An 18,007-nucleotide genomic window follows, 5' to 3' on the forward strand; every position below is an offset into this window, starting at 1 on the left:
CTTCAAAGCCCCAGGTCCAGATGAGTTTTAAGCGAGTTTTAGAATACGTTCAAGGAATCATTAATCCCTAATTTTTATAAGTGATTCCATCAATAGAAAAAGAGAAAGCTTTCTGGCTTGTTTTGTGAGTCTAATGTAATGTTTAATTCAAAATTCAGATAAGAACAATAAAGGTAAAGAAAATAGTACTCCAATTTCACTTATTACGGTAGAAGGAAAATCTCAAATCTTAGCTAAGTGAATGAAATAACATGTTAAAAAATATATCATGCTCACATAGGGTGTAACCTACAAAGGTAGCTCATCATCTGAAGTTATCTTAAAACTTTTGGTAAAAAAATGTTAACTGTATTAACATTCTAGAGAAAAAAAATCACAGAACAATTTAAATTAACGTAGGAAAGTATTTTACAAAGTTCAACTTTTATGATTAAAAAATATCAAACTAGGAATGGGAGAAATTTTTCTTAACTTGGCCAAAGTTATATTAAAAAATCCCCCAGAAACCTAATATTTAATGGAGAAACATTAGACTCCTATTCTTCCAATTTAAGGAACCAGATCAGGATGCCTGCTATCACTGTTTGTTTGATGTGGTGTTTGGGGTTCTGGCCAATGCTGCGAGGAAAGAAAAGAGAGATGTGAGATTTGACATGGAATGGATATTCTGGTTGCTCTGGGGACAGTTCATTGAAGGGTAGGGTGGAAGCTAGGAGATCAGATGTTGGGGCCAGGCTAGCAGCAGTATCGTGAGAAGGGGTTGGATTCCAGAGAGAGCATGAGCAGAGGAGGGGCAGAGACAGAGTGACACAGAATCCGAAGCAGGCTCCAGGCTCTGAGCTGTCAGCACAGGGCCTGACATGGGGCTCAAACCCACGAACCATAAGATCATGACCTGAGCTGAAGTCAGACACTTAAAGACTGAGTCACGCAGGTGCCCTGAAGGTTGGAGTTTTTGAAAATGTTTTTACTGTGTTGAGATGCCTATATGGTTTTTCTTTTTTAATTGATAAATACGGTGAATTACACTGATTGATTTTCAAATCATAAATTGACCTTGCATTCCGGGAATATATCTCACTTGGTCATGATGTATTATCTTTTTATATCATTGGATTTAATTTGCTAAAATTTAGCTTTTTTTTTGTTTTTGTTTTGGTATTCATTTTCTTAAGGATATTGGTCGGTAGTTTTCTTATAAAGTCTGTCTGGTTTTGGTATCAGGGCAATACTTGCCTCCTAGAATGGCTTGAGAAATACTTCCTCCTATACAATTTTCTGGAAGAGTTATGTAGAATTGGTATTAGTTCTTCCTTAATGTTAGGTAATGAAACCTGGAATTTTTCTTTGTGAGAAGATTTTTAAGGTATACATTGACTTTTATTTTTTTTATTTATTTATTTTTTTTTTTAAATTTTTTTTTTCAACGTTTTTAATTTATTTTTTGGGACAGAGAGAGACAGAGCATGAACGGGGGAGGGTCAGAGAGAGAGGGAGACACAGAATCGGAAACAGGCTCCAGGCTCCGAGCCATCAGCCCAGAGCCCGACGCGGGGCTCGAACTCACGGACCGCGAGATCGTGACCTGGCTGAAGTCGGACGCTTAACCGACTGCGCCACCCAGGCGCCCCTACATTGACTTTTAAAAATAGATACAGGGCACTGTCTGGTTATCTGTTACTGTTTAGCGAGCATTGATAACGGCTCTCTGGGAATTTGTCTGTTTCATTTTATTTCTTGAATATGTTGGCCTCAAGTTTTTCACAATATTCTCCTTTATTTATTTATAACAGCTGTAGAACCTATAATTATATCACAACTACCATTCCTGACATTAGTAGTTTGAATCTTTTCTCTTATTTTGTGATCAATCTGACCAGGGGTTTATCAATTTTATTGGTCTTCTTAAAAAAAAACAAACCTTCTAGCTTTTAATGTCACTGATTTTTCTCTGCTGTTCTTCTATTTTCTGTTCCATTATGTATGCCCTGAGCTTTATTATTTCCTTTCTCCCGCTTACATTCAGTATTACTTGCTCTTCTTTTCTATTTTTTTTTTTTAAAGATGGAAGCTGATAAACAGGGATTTGAAAGTTTTCTTGCTTCCAAACCTGGTTTGGTGCTGTGAATTCCCCTCAACGTGTTGCTTGATCCCTCTCCCACCAGTTTTGAGGTGCCCTGTTTTGGCACTCAGTCCATTGATGGAGTTTTCTTCTCATTATGGGTTATGTTCCCTGCCCCTTTGCATGTGTGGCCATTTTATTTTATTTTTTTATGGAATGCTGAACATTGTTACTTTTTATGTTGTGTGCTGGATATTTTTGTTTTACTGCATGTTTTTTGGAGCTCAGTCCTGGGGTACCGTTAAGTTACTTAGAAAGAGTTTGACCCTTTCGGGTCATGCCTTTAAGTTTCTTAGGGGGGCTGAAACTGTGTTTACTCTGGGGGTAATCATTCCCTAGTCCTCAAGCAAGACTCCAGGTAAATGCCTCGTGGTTTGTGAAGTTTTCGGTCTGCCTTGAGGGAAGAGACGTTATTCCGGTCCTGTGTGAGTGCTGGGTACCCTGCCCTGCGGTGAGTCAGGTGGTCCTCTCCTGGGCTCGGGTAGTTTCTGCACACGCGTGTGCCGATCGGTACTCTGCTACATACTTAAAGGGGACCCTTTCTCTGGAGTTCTCCGGAGTTTCACGAATTTGCGCGTCTCCTTGTGCAGGGGCCATGCTAATGTTACTTCTCTGTGTCGTTCCAGTGTGAGTATCTGTGCTGCCCGAGCGAGCACTGGAGTGCTCTAGGGTTGTGTCTCTTTGCAGCTTTCTCTTGTTCCAGTTCCTCAGTATCTGCCTTGGTTTCTTCAGACTCTCAGCTTTGTCTCCTCAACTCATGGAGTCGGCAAGCCATGCCCGGGCCCCCTCCCTGGGCCGTGGAAACTGGTCAGTGAGATGGGCAATGAGAGAGATCGTTTGTTTCCTCTCTCTCAGGGCTCCCCGTACTTCGTGTCTGATCTGCTGTGTGTTGAAAGCTGTTATTTCAGCTATTTGGTCAGACCTGCCCCCCACCTCCCAGGGGTTCTTGCTGGGGGAGGTTAAATCTGGTCCCTGTTTCCCCATCTTGGCCATTTAAACCTCCTAACAGTCTTACAGGAGGTGAAGACTAGTATTACCCCCTCCTTACAAATGAGATAACTGCCCAGCTGTTTTCAATACTTCCCCACGTCACCTGCTAGAAAGTGGCGGTGTCTGAGGTGGAACCCAGCTTCTGAGCCTGCTGTCTGTTCCTGGGCTCCCACGGCAGAGGAGGTGGTGCGGCCAGCGTCTGCTAGAGGGCGGCAGAGGTCCAGTATTGTTCTGATAGACCTGGTGGCTTTTTTTTTTTTTTTTTTTTTCCTCCCTGTGGCTTCTTCCACTTGATCCTTGTTCTTGGCTCCTCTCCTGTCTCCTGCTTTTGTGTGTATACTCCTGGTGATGTCTCCGCTTTAAGCTTTGTTGCCCACAGCTCTGCTTCTCGGAAGGTGGGTGAGATGTAGCCCCAGACGTACCCTGGGGGCAGAGGGTGAGGAGCCCTGGGCCAGGGGGGCCGAGGGGCAGCGGTAGTAAGCCAGATGCAGATGACACATGGTGTGGAAAAGCTGGACTCTGCTGCTCTCCAGTGCAGTCTATACAAAATTGTGTAGGGTTTTAAAAGCACGTTTGCAGAACTTTCACAGGCTAAAACCTGGTCACAGCTTCAACAGGGCTTGGCTGTCCAGTGGTGTTCCAGCTCCCCCTCTCCCCACTCATGGTGACAACAGGTAGGACTGTTACTCTGTTTAGTAAAAAAAAAAAAAAAAAAAAAAAAAAAAATTTCTTTCCTAGACCTTAATGAAATATATAAAAATGGTTAAATGAGGTAAACTCATCCTTTAAGTACGCTGTTCAAGGAACTGATACCAACTGGTTCCTCTTGTTGAAAGTTCTGGAACTAGGGGCGCCTGGATGGCTCAGTCGGTTGAACGACTGACTTCGGCTCAGGTCATGATCTCACAGTCTGTGAGTTCGAGCCCCTTGTCGGGCTCTGTGCTGACAGCTCGGAGCCTGGAGCCTGCTTCAGATTCTGTGTCTCCCTCTCTCTCTGCCCCTCCCTTGCTTGCACTCAGTCTGTCTCTATCTCTCTCAAAAATAAATAAACATTGGGGCGCCTGGGTGGCTCAGTCGGTTAAGTGTCCGACTTCTGCTCAGGTCACAATCTCGCGGTTCATGAGTTCAAGCCCTGCATCAGGCTCTGTGCTGACAGCTCAGAGCCTGGAGCCTGCTTCGGATTCTGTGCCTCCCTCTTTCTCTGCCCCTCCCCCACTCATGCTCTGTCTCTCTCTGTTTCAGAAATAAATAAACATTAAAAAAAATAAAAAAAAGAAAAAGAAAAAGAAAGTTCAGGAACTAAAATAAGCCATCCACGGAGTGCAGAGGTGGCTTTCCTGACATCTGGGAATGGTCTCCTTCCTGGCACTGCTTTTCCTCCAGGCACAAATATGGCTCCTAGAGGGACAAAGGGAGGCAGAAGTCACCAGAAACCTTAACAGAATGCAGCTGCACAGAGACCACCAGACGCTTATACATGTTCACACCTCCTGGATGTGGTCTCCTAGTGGGCTCACCTTTGTACCTCGTGGAGCCCACCCAGCTCAGAGTCTGTGCCAATATGCATTCCTTATCAGACTTCGGGGATTTGAGCTGCATATATTCTCTTTCCCTATCCCAGGCATCATGATCTCAAAGGCTTTCGACATTTTTCATCTATTTTATCCATGAATACAAAGTCAATGTATATAGGCCCTGTGCTGGTACAATGGGGTGCAAAACAGACATAATTGCTTGTTCACGGATCTTGACATCGAGCAGGATGTTCGATGCATACGGTGTAGCAAGCATGAAGAAAGGAGACCTAACTGGGTCCTTGGGTCAAGAAAGACTTCCTGGAGAAATGAACTCCCAGCCTGCTCCCTCCCTGAGCTTGGCATCAGGGAGAGACCTGGTGTGAGCAAGAATTCTCCTGCAGAGGGTGTGTGGGAAGGAGTGTGGATGGTCTTTCCAGCTGGCGGTGCCTTGGACCCTGAGAGCTGTCACTGAGGGGCTTTGCTCAGGGTTATGTAGGGAAGCAGAGAGATTTAATATAGGGGATCTGGGGGCTTTTTCCACCATGGGAGAGCCTGGGGAGTGGAGGTCAGGAAGATTCCCTCAGGACTTCCAGGGCAGCAATCAAAGGGCAGTCATCACCAGTGACCGTGGGTGGCAACGCTAGTCAGAGCACATCCCCCTGGGCCATTACGCTCCCGCATCTTTGTCAAGGTTACTGTGCATCTCAACACATTCAAATGGGCCACATGCAGGATGCCTGTGGGGCGGGCGGGATCATTTCCCTGCGTTCGGCCCAGTGAGAATTTGCCATTCTCCAGGGGCCACTGTTTCTGAAACTCTGTCCAGTGGAGTTCAAATGGTGTACTTTGCTTAGTCTTTGAACCATTCCTCTGACTTCCTGCTTCTCATCTTGGGGCCGCAGGAGCTTCTGAACAGGGTTGGCGCTCTTAGTCTGGGAGATGGTAGCAATGCAATTCTGGAAGGATCTGTATTGTGGAAACAGCTCCCGAACAAGGGTGGGAATGAGACAGACACCTGAACTGGGCAGATATGGAGTCAATGCTGAGCCAGACAAGCCAGAGTCCAAGAGCAAGGTTCACAGGCCCAACAGGTTAATTTCACTGGAGAAATTGAAAAAGGAACCAGCACCCAGGGGCCCAGAAACTAAAGGCTCAGACCACTAGAATCCCCAGACTCAATCTGGTGTGTGGCTGCTGTGGGCACGAAGCTCCAAACCTCCTGACAGTTTGCAGATCCTGGGTGTCTGAGCCTACAGAAGGAGGATCTGGAGTTCCTGCCTTATGACACCAAAGGTGCTATTCTAAACAGTGTTCTGGGCTAACTATTTAATCCCCACACCAACTCTCAGAAGCAGATGCTATCGTATTTCCGGCTACAAATGGAGAAACTGCGGTTCAGAGAGGATAAGGCACCTGCTTCGGGTCCCACAGCTAGCAAGTTGGACGGCTTGGACCTCAGTAGCCTGTGTCCAGCACCCGGCCCCTCCTCCACAGATGCCCCTGGGTACTTTCTCATCGCGGACTCCAAAGCCTGTCCTGACGACAGCTGGGAGATTGTTTAGTGCTTTTCAAAGCTGGTCGGCAGAATTTGTGGGTATTTAAAATGTTCATTAATCATAAAAGACAATCAGCCCAGAGAGAGGAGGGCATTGTGCTGTAGGAAAGAATGTGACTAATGCGGGGCCAGAGGTAGCTTAGCACAGTACCCAGAGTGTTGTGTGTGTACACATGTATGTTGCGCGTGTGCGCATTGTGTGCACACTCAAGGAAAAGGCAAGCTCCTTAATTATGTCAAACCCTAGAGGCTAGACGTGCAAACAAACTACGGAATCCCTTCTGACAAAACTAGTTCTTTCTGTCTATTCACGTATCCTTTACCATTTTCATAAAGGCAATGCTACCTCTGAGGGAACTTTTAGAAATTAAGCCTCTGTGTTTTGTGATTTTACTAGCCTGAAGGAAACTACTGTTCGCATCTACGTCCCCAGGCAGGCACACCTCGCTCTTGGACTCACAACAACAGACCAATAGAATCAAGGAATCTCAAACTTGTAAAGGACCCGGATGACCTTGCATCTTAAGGAGCTCGGATGTGCCTTCCTGAATTGCCCTCCTGGCTCCTGACTCCACGGCTTTCTTTCCTCATGTGGAAACCTAGTCCTTCTGAGGGCATCTGAGGGTTTAGCGAAGGAGCATACGTGGAGAGCATCAGTCAGGGGTGCGTGTCCTTGGCAGGCCGCAGATGTCAGCTCACTTCACCGTCCTCGGCTCCGCATCCCAGCTCCAGACGGTGTGCCTGTTACTCTTCAGGACCCTACAAGAAGCCTGACAAACACAGGGTGTTACTCTTCTTACAGAGGTGACAGGTGCCCCGAGGCTTTAGGAGAGAGACCCAGTGTGACCACCAGGCTCTTCCTTTCAACATCCTTTCCCCGGTCCCCTCGCCATCTCTGCGCTGGCCTTATCTGCTCAGAAGAGGCTATGGTGGATGCCCAGTCATCAGGACAATTATTGGTTCTTTTCCTTCTTTCCCTTCTATCCCAGACTCCAGCCTGGTCTCCCATCCTGACATGGCCAGGGTTCCACCGATGGGAAGGGAAGAACAGATTGGGGTGATGAGTGTCTATTCAGAGGCTGCCAAGGTGTGGCAGGCAGGGCTCGCTATCCCTTTCCTCCCTCAGCATCTCTTGCCCTGGACTCCCAGATTCCAGTACTTCTTTCCAGGTGTCCTTCCCCATGGATAACCCAGTCCAGTGTATGTACAGGCACCTTGATGTTTTTCCACTAGTTAAGACTGGTTCACACCTTCCCCTATCTCATATCAGCAGGGCTCTTGTTGTTTTTAAAAGACGTTTTAATGTTTATTCACTTTTGAGAGACAGAGAGGGACAGAGCGTGAGCGGGGCAGGGGCAGACAGAGGGAGACACAGAATCTGAAGCAGGATCCAGGATCTGAGCTGTCAGCACAGAGCCCGACGCGGGGCTCGAACTCACGGACTGCGAGATCATGACCCGAGCCCGAGGCGGCTGCTTAACCGACTGAGCCACCCAGGCGCCCCAACAAAAATAGCATTTCTATCTGTCACCTTATTTTTCCTTTTAGACCAAAGATGTCCGTGTTTGTTAGCTGGGCTGGCCAATGCCTTGAGGGACGTGGGTTTATAGTCGCTGCCCAGCAACCCACAGAGGCCCAGGCCGTAGGTTCAGAGGTCTGAGGATCCTGTCTTCTGTCTCTCAATCTCTCTGGCTCCTCTTTGGCTTTTGGTGTGAACTCAGTGCAATTACCACTACCCCACGACTTAGCCAACTCTCCCCATGGTTTCCAGGGATGTCTGTAAAAGCAACTTACACCAATGATAGCTTTTTAAGAGCCTCATGAAGAATTCCCACAATCTACCCATAACCTCTACTGCGGAGTTCATAAGTCCCCAGAGAGCAGTGTCATGTAGCGGGATATCACATCACCCCCCTGGGACGCTGCCCGTCTGACTCCGCTCTCCCCCTTCGCCCCATACTCTGCAACCATGAACATCGCAGGCACTGTTTCAGCTTAATTGTCTTTACATGCAAAGCAATGAGAAGGCAATCTTGCTTAAGGATCTAACCATTGTAGATGGTAAATTCTTTGTGAACTGAGCAATGCCGGACCAGTTGTCCTTTTATTCATCATCTCCTAGCCCCCCGCTGGTGACTGGGAGCTCCCCTTCCTCACCTTGGCACCTGCCCCAGCCCAGCAGCTCACTCTCCTGACCACAGGGGGCAAGAGTCCCCACAAGTCTGTCCTGGGGGATCCCTGTGCAGGAGGCCTGCTCTGGACTAAGGCTGAGTTCAGAATGCAGCCCAATTAGTTGAACAATTTGTAGTCCCACTCCCGCTGGGGGAGCGCGCGTATCTTCCTGATACGGGAGAATGTTTTGAGAGTCACTGTAGCGTTGTAGCCTGGGGTCATACCATCCAGACACTCGGCTTCTCTTCCTTCCCCGGCATTCCTCAAGACTTTTCTTTTTATCCCCCTCCCCCCGCAGTGCACCAATGGGCTTAGTCAGAGTGAGGGATCAAGAGTCCGCCAGAATAAAGGCTCTTCTGTGCCCATGTGGCCCAGAGTCAGGCTCCCTCTTCACACGTGGTCCTGGCCCGACCCAGGGTCTTTCTCACAGACACATAAAGCAGCAGAATAAAAGGGCCCGGACATAGCTCTAGTCCAACGGTTCTGTCTGAAGAGAGCAAACTGTGCCCCTCTGCAGAATTAAAAGACACCTGGGAGGGATCTAATCCAACTTCCACAGCACTTCGGACATCAGACTAATGGGATATGCTTTGGGCAAGGGGGGCAGTCCTCTTTACCTTCCAGAGAGACAGCTGCCTCCTTTGATCATTCATTCATTTGCTCATTCATTCATTCATTCATTTGTTCACCTGTTACTACTGCTTGAGCCCAGGATGAAGTCACAAACTGGAAATAGTCTAAAGGGCAAACCAGACGTGGTCCCTGATCTTGGGAGCTTTATTGTCTGATGGGAGAATAGGGAAGTGAAGAAAATAATAGAAGCTGGGAGGACGTGCTAGAACACGCCAGGCCTTCTGGGCCACAGGAAGGAGTTGGGTCTCTAGGTCAAAAGCAATGGGGAAATTTTGAAGGAATTTTAGGGTGTGAGTGATACAATCAGGTTTACTTTTTTTTTTTTTTTTTTCAAGTGAATGAATTGGAGAGACAGGACAAGAGGCCTGGAGAATATTCCAGGGTGTCCAAGGCAGGGAGGAGGGCAGCTGGGAGTAAGGTACTGATGGTAGAGAGGAAAGGATTGAAGGAAACATTTGAAGGATGCTGGGAGGTTAAAAACACAAACCTGCCCCTGCCAGAGGATCCGTTCAACTGTTGATAATCACCGAAAAGGAGCGAATGCCAGCCCTCAGTGGACAAGGCTAGACCCGCAGGTCTGAGGGTGAGGGCACTGGTGTGAGAACCCAGATTTGCAGTGGATTAGATGCAGAGGCTGATGCCAACTCACGGGAGCCACACTGGGGCCTGGAGACGATGCCCGTCCGTGGGCCAGGCACCTCCTCAGGGGTAGGCTGTTAGGGGGGGCCTGTCCCCAGCCTCCAGAGGCACTGAAGACCTGGGGCACTGAGGGTGGGTGGGGAAGAGCAGAGGAAGGCACAGACCGCACTCAGTCTCTTCCTCTTCTACTGTCCCTGTGCCCACAACGCATTCTTTGGCCAAGGACTTGAGTGGCGGCAGGGTGGGGAAGCTGAGAACAACGGGTATTTGATGCATCTGGGGGCAGGGCAGATAATGAGATGCAGGCATGAGCCCAGGGGGGCTGTTTGAGGTCCGGCCTGCCCCCCTTGTGGCACTGAGGGCAGACTTAAAGGTCAGGAGGCCCCTTCCCTCAAAGTGCAGTTCCTTCCTTGTGGCTCCTTAGACGTCGGGCCCTCTCATGTGGGGCTCTCCTGGTGGCCCCATCCCTCCACGCTCTTCTCCCCTGCCCCTGCCTGCTTCTGCCCACACCAGCTTCAATGCCTCCATTGTGGCAACAGCTGTGGCACTTGAAGCTCTGACTCACTCCGTCTCCCTCTTCCTCTGTTCCCACAGGCCCCTTGGAAGCTGGGCCCCGTGAGTGGAGAGCTGGGCCCTCCCTGTGGAGAGAGTCTTCTTCCTGTGGTCTGGACCCCCAAACCCTGACTGCATGGTTTCCAGCTTATCTATGATCTCCATTCTGGGCCTGTAGCTACCTGTGGCCTGTTCCCTTTCCCACTTCTTCTGAGTGGAAGCTGGGAGCCAGGCAGGAAAGCTGCTTCCCCAGCAGGTGGACACTCAAAGCCACCAGGATCCAGCTTCTACCCTCCACAGAAGCTTCTGGCCCGTACAGATCCTTTCTTGTGGGATCCACATTGGAGGGAAGTTGGTGGAACCTGAAAAACAGTGCTGTGGTTTTGGTTACAGGTTTTCTAATCAAAGACAGAGATGGAAAGAGAGAAAGAGAGAGAGAGAATTTCTCTCTTTATTCTTTTATTGTCCAGGTGGGCGACACTAATCCTGATAAAATAGAACTTTGGAGTCATATGGTTTGAATGGAGAAGTCATTCACTTCGGTGTGAGACTCATACAAATTCCTGTCTTCTCTGGCCTTGATTTTCTTCTCTGTTAACAGGGTCTCATACCTCTAACATTTCTGCGGGTGGTGGAATTCCAGGAGATCAGGGAGCAAATGCCCAAATGAATGACTGAGGACATGCAGGAGATACTCAATTCAGGCCTCTCCATGAATTTCATGGAGAAATTCCATGCCTTTCATTACAGTGTCATTAAGTTTAAATTCATGTGATAAGGGATAAAGCAGGATTGTTTTTTTAAATGTTTTTTTTTAAATATTTTTTTTAATGTTTATTTATTTTTGAGAGAGAGAAAGAGCATGAGTGGGGGAGGGACAGAGGGAGAGGGAGACACAGAATCCGGAGGAGGCTCCAGGCTCTGAGCCGTCAGCACAGAGCTTGACACGGGGCTTGAACTCATAAACCGTGAGATCATGACCTGAGCCGAAGTCGGACGCTTAACCGACTGAGCCACCCAGGCGCCCCCAAATTTTTTACATTTATTTATTTTTTGAGACACATAGAGAGACAGAGCACAAGTTGGGGAGGGGCAGAGAGAGAAGGAGACACAGAATCCAAAGCAGGCTCCAGGCTCCGAGCTGTCAGCACAGAGCTTGATGCAGGGCTCAAACTCACAAACTGCGAGATCGTGACCTGAGCTGAAGTCGGACGCTTAACCGACTGAGCCACCCAGGTGCCCTCCCACCCTTTTTTTAAAACAAAGTGAAGATTCATGAAGAACTGGGCCTTTGAGCTGGGATGAGGGAGGTTGCCTCAAGTCATGGCAGCCATGTATGGCCAACCAGCTGGCCACCCAAGTAGGCTAAACCAGTGCAAAGTTCAACATGCTGGAAAGAGAGTTTGCTTTTTGTCCCGTGCTCTAAGCTGCCAGCAAACTCCTGGAGCCAGTGTGCATGTAGAGGAAGGCTGGGAGCCTCGCTGGGGAGTTTAGAGCCCCAGGCCACAGCACACACCTGAAGAAGGTTGGGCTCCCCCAAGGCTCCTCCCATTGGGCATGGAGATGAGCTCTTGGAGAGGCCTAGAGTGGGAGCCTGTGTTGGCCAAGTCCGGCTCTTGCACTGCCCCATTCCATGAGGCCACCCGTCACCATTTCGTTACTGTGCGCTTTCTTACGAGAGATATACCTCCCTGGGAAGGCACCACCTTGATTTAATTATTACCCGGAGGCATTAGGGATGCTTGCCCCCTGGAGAACCAGGTGGTACCCTCACTCTCTGTGGTTGGGGGTAGTCTCTGCTCCCTGTGAAGAAAACCTAATTCTCAGAGACCATACTGATCCCCAGTGTTTCTGGTTTCAGGGTCCTACTGGAGTCAGTGAGCCCGCTCAGTCCTGTGAATTGGAAACCCCATCTGAGGAAAGGACCTCATCCCAGTCCATCCTCTGACAGGAGTCCTTTAGACTTTTGTGCTACCAAAGGAGAATCCACTGGGAGGCCTTCCCGCCCCTCTGTCCGCACTCTTTATGAGCTCCAGTGAAAGGGCTGGGTGGCTGAGGCCCACGTGCCAAGCACTCATGCATGGTAAGCAGTCATGAGGAGCAGTGGTCGGCTGCAGGAGGTTCCAGACCCATCCCAGCCCCTGGCTCTGGGGAAGGTAATGACACAGGGTGCAGGGTTGGGGCAATGAGGTTGAACATGTGCTTGATAATCGTGTGTGGACACGGAGAAGCAGGGTGTCCTGCACTGTAAACCGTGGCCCTCACAGCATAGGTGGGAAGCAGGGTTGGCCCAGGGCAATGCTCTCCCAGAACTTCCCCCCTGTTGCCGTCTCTGCCTGGGGACCTGGTGCTCAAGGGTGCCCTCCTGAGGGACATGGACTGACATTCCCACCCTTGCCTTGTGTGTGTATCAGGCGGGGCCCAGCTTCATTCTCCCTGCTCTGGATGGCCTCTTCTCCGGGCCCCGACGATCTACCCCAGCCCGCTGTGTGGGGCAACATGACAGTGTGGTCCTCTTCCCGCCCAGTGAGGAAGCGGAGTCTTCCTTGATTTAGTTACAGTGTTTCTTATCACTGAGCCTTGTTTAGGACTGGTCTTTTGTCTAGATTTTTATCTTCCTCTTCTCTTTGCTCTCACGGTTCAACCTTAGCTCCAACAGATTCTTGATGGTAGGTGTCACGTGTTCCTTCCTGCAGGAGGTTTTCCTGGAGCCTCCTACGAGCTGGTTTCTCCCTTTGTTGGGCTTAAACAGCATTCGCCTGTGGCCTTAGTTTATGGCCTGATTATGCTGAACCCTGCATTGCTCTGGACTGTGGATGTGTCTTACTTCATCAGGCCAGAAGCCCCCTCTGAACCTCTGAGCCTTTTCCTGCCAGACCTGAACAAGCCCAGCAGTTGCAAAGTGATGGGATGAAGTCCAGCGCAGAGGGTAAGAACAGACCCAGAGTTTTATCAACAAGCAAGGGTGATGGAGAGGCAGGTGGGGGGCAGGCAGGGCAGTGGGGTGTACAGAGCATGGGCTGGAGAGGTGGGGCTCAGGTCCAGGAGTCTCCTTCTCAGGTGAAGGGTGCTGGGTCTGTGGGGCAGTAGCGGGTCCAGTGCAGGCTCCAGCCACATGCTCAGAGGGTGCTTGGTAACTTCTCTCTGGGCTCCTGTGGGCGTTCACCCACAGGCCTTTCCCTCCTGTCCAACTCTACGAAGTTCAGGTCCCTCTGTGAGCTCTGATCCCAGATCCCTGCCCTGTGTGGGCAGCATGCACTCCCCACATTACCTGTGCCTTTAGCTTTCCTTTGGGGAGTCTTGCAGGAACAGGGTTGTGGATCCTTAAAATAGGGCCCTGCCCATCACTTTGGCTACTCTAGAAAGCTCAGGGGTGTCCTGGGCTCCCAATAATCAATTCGTCATACTTTTGCTGACCGATTGGCTGATTGCAGAACTTCCAGATGCATGTTAAAGTACATGCGTGAAAAACGAGAGCCGTCACCTGGTCTGGGGCCCTTCTCTGGTTCCCAGTGGTCCCACCTCTTTGCTTTGTGACACTGCCACCCCATGGACTTCACCCTGTCCCTTGAGTTCTGTAAATTCCATCTGCATTCACCTAGGGGCACAGTACTTTTTTCTTTCGATGATTAGTTCTCTGTAAGACAGCTTATCCTCTCTAGATGCTAGCCTCATGCCCGGGCAGAGAGCACATGCATGAGGCTCACTGCTGTTTCTCCCCTATTAATTTCCAGCTCTGGGCTCCAACTGGACAGAGCTTCTGCCCCTTGGCTCACTGCACCTCAGAGGAGACCCTCTGAAGTATCCAGGAAGCCACTCCGGGGCTGGGAAGAGTTTTACCTTCTCATATCTATGCGGGGTTGTCTCCCAGGGTACCGAGATCTGGTAAAGCACCACCATTGTCTCCCCAGCAACTGCTAGGTGCCCAGGGCTCTTTATACAAACAGCACTGGGTGGCATGCAAGGAGAACCTATTCCCAGGACCCCAGGTGCCCATCCCACTGTGTGACATCAGTACAAGAAGATAGAGGTTGCTCAGGTGAGGCCACTTGGTGGCCACTTCCCACTCCTCCTGGGAGTGCTATGCCAGTAAACACAGAACATGTACCCTCATGTGGGGCAAAGGACGTGGCATTGGTCCGGGAGGCCAGACGCCAGTGTCTGAGCAGCAGGTTTACTCTTATGGCCAAGAATTGCCCCACTGGGGCCTCAGTTTCCAAGTACTGCAAAAATGGTAAGTCTGAATGAGAAGCTTTCTGCTCTGGATATCTGTTGATGTGTGATCAAGCACCTCAACGTTTAGCAGCTTAAACTAACGACAATGTTTAATTTGCTCATGAATCTGCAGTTTGGGCTTGACTCGGTGAGTTCAGCTCATCTCTGCTCCACTTCGTACCTTCTGGGGCAGCCTAACAGCCTGGGGCCTCAATGGGCAGAGGATTCACTCCCTCACACCCACGTGTGGCTTTGCCATGTGGCTGCCCGGTGGTGGCCGGGTGCCAAGTGCCAGCATCCTGATAGAGAGGGAGAGAGGGAGAGGGAGAGAGATAGGGATAGAGAGACCGAGAGAGAGAAAGCGGAAGCCGCACCATGACCTTTTGTGATCTAGCCACGCAAGTTACTTCCAGGGTATTCTATTTGTTAGGAGCAGGTGACTAGGACTGGCCCATATTCCAGAGGAGGGAGAACAGATTCCACCTTTTGACAGGAGGAGGGTCAAAGAATTTGTGGATTTCTGGACGTGCTTGGATACCACCACCCTTTCCATCACTGAAGAGGCCGTGGTGTGTCACAACATGTGACAGCTTGGTGAGGACCGGGCTTCCCCACGCAGCGCCACTCTGCCCGTCTTTCATCCCAAATTTCACTGCCCCTCCCAACTGAATCTGCACCCGAGATGGAACAGGAGGTCTTCACTGTCTGGGGATGGCAGCGCGGTCTAGTATCTCTTTTACTGGGTGATTTTTGCATGAAGCCTGTTCAGTGCATAAAGATCTGAACTGGGGAGTATCTGAAAGGCCCATTTCTGGAAATCTCCAGCTGGCTGAGTGCCGACTGGCCTACTTATTGCTTTTCTTTGAAGACTCCCCAGAGTGGCTGTAGCCCAACTGCAAGGTACCTCCCCCAGTTGTGCCCCAGCTGGAGTCTCTCGCTCAGCCAGCAGCCATCCTTGGCTGAGAGCTCTCGCCTGGCCTGGGCTCTGGGGCTGGACACTCCATGCTGTTCATGTGTCTCTCTTCCCCTTTTTATCAGCTTCTCCATCGAGAAGTTTCATTGCTTTCCAACGGCCTGAGCTTCTCAAGTTCCCTCTTCTGAGGAAAAGTGCATTTCTCGAGGTGGGTTTCAGTCATCCATTGCAGTCATGATGGATGCCACCTGGGGATGGGGTCTGGTGTCCAGGGGTCCGTGACTGCCTGCCGTGCCTGGACAGGGTCAGTGAAAGGGCCTCATTCCGCCCAGACTGCTTGGGTGACAAGAGCCACATTTTCTGTCCTGGGTTTGTATCTCGGGAAGCCCTCCTTCACATGCTTTTCCTGCCCCTTGGCCTCCAGATGGCAGTAGCAGAGAACCAGAGGGTGGAGGGCGGGTGTAGTGGAAATCGGAGGTGGCTGTCAGAACACGAAGGGGAACAGCAGGGTCAGTTCTGACTCCCGTCGCTGCTGAGCTCCTTTCTGTTGCTGAGGAAGACACTGTTTCCTAACCCGGACCCTGAGCCCTGTCATCCCCTGAGGTGAGAGAGCTCTAGTGCCATTTTCAGCCATTTCTACACATCATCATAAACTGCCAATGCGGCAGGCACTGACAGAAGTCACTGTGAGCCCAGGGCCAGTGTCTGCGGCCACACAACCCTGAGGGGCATTTGGGAACCCATCCACACAGAACAAGGTGAGCAAGTTACACAAAAAAGCCGCTAAACTGTGAACCCAGGGTTAGCTATTAGAGGTCCTGGATGCAGATTTTCCTCCATCAAGATGCATGACAGATGACAGGTCATTTCTCCTCTCTGGCCTTCAGTTCCTCTGTCTGCACACAGATAATATTGGATTAGGTTATTGCTAAGCCACCTTCAGTTTGAATGTCTTATCCTAGCTGTGGTGAAAGATCACGAATGCCCAGTTGATGACAACGTAAATGAGACACTCTTTTGGTTATGGTTCTGGAGTAGTTCTTAAAAAGGAGACAGAGGGCCAGAGTGGGCCCCACAAACATGCGCAACGTATCAGGGGCTGTTCACAAATAGAAACTAGAAAACAGGAGCAGGCAAAACCTAAGAAGACTGTGGGCTTGAACCTAGAGGCAAATCTGCTGCTGCTGTCTTTCCCTCCAACCCCCACCTCCCACGTGGTTCACTTCACTTGGATCCCTTTTATGCTCAATCTTTACCTGATAACCATCAATCCACTCTTTAAGACTCAGTTTACCTATCTGCTTCTCCGTGAAGATTTCGCTGGACTCCATGTCTATGTCAGGTGCCCTTCTCTATATTTATTCTGGGCTTTGTTCTTATCCCTGTAAGCATGTACACATTTATTTTACATACACACACACACACACACACACACACACACACAATGGTCATAGTGTTCAATTTTTATAAAGTTAATTATAGATGGCTTTGAACCACACTTCTGCTAGGGCTGGCAGAAAAATCCATTATCTCCGCAACTCAGGTTTTTCCACCCACCACCAAAATTCTATGAGGGCCTGGGGGGTCTTATTTCCACCGGAACATCTGAGAGGACTCTTATTCGTGGCCTGCACTGGCCACCTTGGATTCATTCATTCCTTGTCCAAGCCCCCATGAGCGCCTACCTGCCTCTCTGAGGGCAGACAGTACTAGGTTTCCATCCCAGGCTTGGGTGTGCGACTTTTGGCTGAGGCTGAGAACTGTAGGGTTTGAGGCCAGTCTCTGTGAGGCTACCTACCATACAGGCTGTCCCCTCTAAAGTCTCCCCATCTCCCTAGGGTGCTCCAGGTGGGATAGTACAGGTGCCTGCTGCTTACAAAATCCCACCTGAGGCACTCTTTCCAGGGTTGGGAAATCTCTTTCTCTCTTTTGTGCTCACCTTCCCTCCTACTCTGGGAAGGAAAATCATTTCCCATATTAGCTGGAAGATCTGTGTTTATATGTATGTTTTCCCAATTAGCAACAAGCTTTGGGAGGGCAGGAGCTGTGTCATATTAATCTTTATAATTCCAACAGCTGGCAAAGTGCCAGACATATAAGAGAACTCAAAACACTTTCATTGAATTAAATGGAGTATCCCAGTTGTCTAGGGTTGTCCAGGATGAGTCTGAACCGGGATTGTTCTTTCTTTTTGGGGTGGATCTGGTTATGTGAGTGCAGAAAAATCACCAAGAATTTCTGTTTCATAGCACTCTGGAAACATGAGCTTGAATCTTTGAGAGCTGGCAAAACTCAAAGTCAGGTGAGTGATAACATCTTGAGTTGTCAGTAGCTGGGTGGTAAAGGAATCAGGTTTTAGCCCTTGAAGAAAGGGAGGCCCGGATGGCCGGAAAAACTTGGGTCACAGCCAAATGGGAACTAGAATACAAAATTAGAGACAGAGTAGAAACCCAGCCTTAGAGATTGGACATATTCAATAGCGACTGGGAGCAAGGCAGTGACTGGGTGGGGTACCAGGGCCGGGGCCTACAATGCTGAGACTTAGGGTAACATCCTATCACCTGTCAGGGATGGCACCCTAATACTTACTGTGCCACGTTTTTATAGACTTAGAACTCCGTGGGCTTAGCTCGGTCTAATATTCAGTTATGGAAATTATGAAACTTGATGGATTCATCTCCAAATGGAGAGGTATCCCA

The 18,007-nt window shown here is 49.5% G+C and overlaps 1 non-coding gene across 1 annotated transcript; it reads right to left on the reverse strand.

Annotated features, from left to right (window-relative positions):
* Positions 1-2,668: 2,668 nt before the first annotated feature.
* On the reverse strand, positions 2,669-2,778 carry LOC128772585 (U6 spliceosomal RNA). Its single transcript, XR_008416762.1, has one exon. It is a non-coding gene; the product is annotated as a U6 spliceosomal RNA (small nuclear RNA).
* Positions 2,779-18,007: the final 15,229 nt, after the last annotated feature.

The sequence above is a fragment of the Panthera pardus genome, unplaced genomic scaffold (genome assembly GCF_024362965.1).
Source record: "Panthera pardus isolate Hobbes unplaced genomic scaffold, ASM2436296v1 HiC_scaffold_22, whole genome shotgun sequence".
NCBI classification, from domain to species: Eukaryota; Metazoa; Chordata; class Mammalia; order Carnivora; family Felidae; genus Panthera; species Panthera pardus.